Raw genomic sequence first — 2,828 nt, 5'->3', positions numbered from 1 at the left:
CATAGCTTCTCTTTTAGAGGCTTTTTGGGTGGCATCATATCAAAGGCAGAGGACAAAAAAAAATCTTCTTTTGGCAGGTACACAATATCTGACATGAGTGTGGAGTGATAAAGAAGCCACTCTTTGGTCCAGTGGGAATCAATCAGGAAGACTATCAGCTGTCTAGTCACTGGGCTGCACTGTGGACCTGTTGCTCATCCATGCCTGATGTTTTGTATCAGTTCATGCAAAGGTTTCAAGGTTCAATGGAAGGATGCTTGGTGTGGAACTAGAAGATGTGAGTCTGAATCCATGTCCTGCCACTGCCCATCTGAGGGGCCTAGTAAGTTGCTCTAAGAGCCTCATTTTCCTCACCTTTAAAATGAGAGGCTGGAGTAGATGACCTCCAAGGAGACTTCCTCTTCTGTGATAGATTTATTGTGCTCAACTTTTGATTTGGGGGCATGATTACATTCCTGAGAATTGTTTTCCAGAGTATCATGAGCCACATACTCACAACATGTTAACAGCAGTTAAATGAAGTCTAAGAAGGTATACAAACAAGATGGTGTCTTGTTTAAATTCCTTGAGTGGGAGATATGGAAAGTAATGTTATTATCATATCCAATAAAAATTTGTCTTGGGAAGTTAATGCTTGCCCATGGAAAGGCAGTATGATCTCGCGGAAAGAGTTCTGGATTTGGAATTAAGGAAATGGGGTTGTTCTCTACTCTGCTGTTTGCTACTTGACTTTGAGCAAATTCCTTACCTGCTCTGGGCCTCAGCTCTTCATGGACCTTTGTACCTCCCAACCCTCTGAGGAAGGAGTTACATTAGGAAGGGATGGTTTAGAGAGTTACAACTAGGTTTAGAGCCTTGAATGGAAAGCAGGAAGATGCCTTCTAAGTACACATATAATAATTTTTTTTAATTTTAACAACTGGAGTTCCCATACAGCTCATTAGGAGAATGCATCAATTTGTGTGTGGGATAAGCTAGAAAGCATTGAAATCTGGTGTCCTAGAATATCTTCTATAATATACAAACTGACATAGTCAGGGTAATCTATTAAACAACAAATACCATGCATACATATCATCATTAGTGTCCCTCAGGACTGAGCCAGGACCCTGATGCCCTTGAGGATGCTCAGAAGCAGTGGTGCTCCAGAAGAGCATATGTGAACCAAGTATTTTACTGTTTCCCTTACCTTGAGGTAAGATACTATTTTATTTTGACCTTTAGAAACAACTCAGCTATAATTAGTAGAGAACCAGCCTCAGAGCCTGAAATGTCTAAGTTCAAGACCGCTGTGTGACCCTGGAAAAGAGACTTAACTTCTTAGTGTTGAAGGTAATTCTCTAGGACATTATGAGCTACATAGAAGGGACTGACTGGCATTGGTAAAAGGAGTTTCCTCACCTCAGAATTCATTAGTATACCAACGAAATTGCATGACTAGTCCCTAGCCTTACCTATCTCTAGAAACGACCATGTAGTCAATCTCCAGTTCTTGCCTTTCAATATCTCTCACCTCTCATCTAATACCAGGTAGCTGGTAATCACAACTATAAGAGAGACTATTCAGGAGAATGAGATGATTAAAAAATTCTGAGAGACAGTTTATAGGTAATTTATTCATTTTATTAATACCTCCAGCACATTATCAATAAAAGGATGGTCATTTGGCCATCTCTCTTAAGACCAAAAATGCCTCATGGCGGCAGGCTCACAGTTCATACGCCCTTAGAAGAGTAGGTGCTACTAATTAATCAAGTCTGATTGGTTAACACAAGGGGAGGAGGGCTATATTAAAATGAGGGCCTTGGGGTGTGTGACTTGGGTCACTCAAATCTTGGTCAAAAAGGCATCAATTGCCATATCACCTGTCTTGACAAAAAAGAGAATCGATCCTTCTTCAGAGCTGCCTGAGCAGGAATACGCTCATTAGCCTAAACTTAGAATTTCTTTTACTATGTGATTAGGTCTTGGCCTGGGGAAATCTTTGAGAGAGATTTGCCACCCTAGTTGTTTTCTGGATGAGGAAGTAGAAAAGGAGAGAAACCTTGCCCTAATGCAATAATTAGTTATGAAATAAAAGAGAGAAATATTCATTTCTCACAAGAAATTAAGGTGTTTATCAGTTAGTGAGAAATAATGGCACCTAACATCTATATGGTGCTTTCAGGTTTGCAAAATGTGTCACATTATTATTCTCATTTGAGCCTCCCAGGAAGACAGTAAGGTAAATACTATCATTATCCCAATTTTGCAGAAGAGGAAACCAAGGCTAGGTGCAATTAAGCCATTTGTCCAGGGTCACACAGCTTGTAAGTACCTAAAGAAGGAAGTGAACTCAGGTCTTCTGATGTCAAGCCTGGTGCTTTATCTAGCTCGGTACCTATCTGTCCCCAAGTGAAATAGTCACATGGGCAGACACCATTCTCAGGTTCCTGAAGGAGAAAAGACATTGAAATTTCTAGTCATCGCATCTGCATCTGGCGTTAGTGCCTCAGAGATGGCAGGATTCTTTTCCCCTAGACAAGCTTTGAAAAATACAAAGAATAAAATAATCCTTATACTCAATAAAATTACATTCTACGAGGGCGAGAACAAGTAAATATTTAAATACACACAGAAAACAAGGAGGTCATGCTTTGGCCTACTTCCCTAATCCCCGCTGGATTAGTAGATTGAGTTCCCAGTGGGCAGCTGACTACCTCCCCTTACACTTCTAAGGGGAACCCTGAGTGGGTTTCCTTTACTGTTACTGAGGATCATCCCCCTCCTATACTCCCCTAACCCCCTCTTTTTTAACAGGGATTAGGGATCAATTTGGCTAAGGCTGT

This window comes from Vombatus ursinus, unplaced genomic scaffold (assembly GCF_900497805.2).
Source record: "Vombatus ursinus unplaced genomic scaffold, bare-nosed wombat genome assembly UNPS02010461.1, whole genome shotgun sequence".
Classification (NCBI taxonomy): Eukaryota; Metazoa; Chordata; class Mammalia; order Diprotodontia; family Vombatidae; genus Vombatus; species Vombatus ursinus.
The sequence above is the reverse complement of the archived record's forward strand: the minus strand, read 5'-3'. Positions refer to the sequence as shown.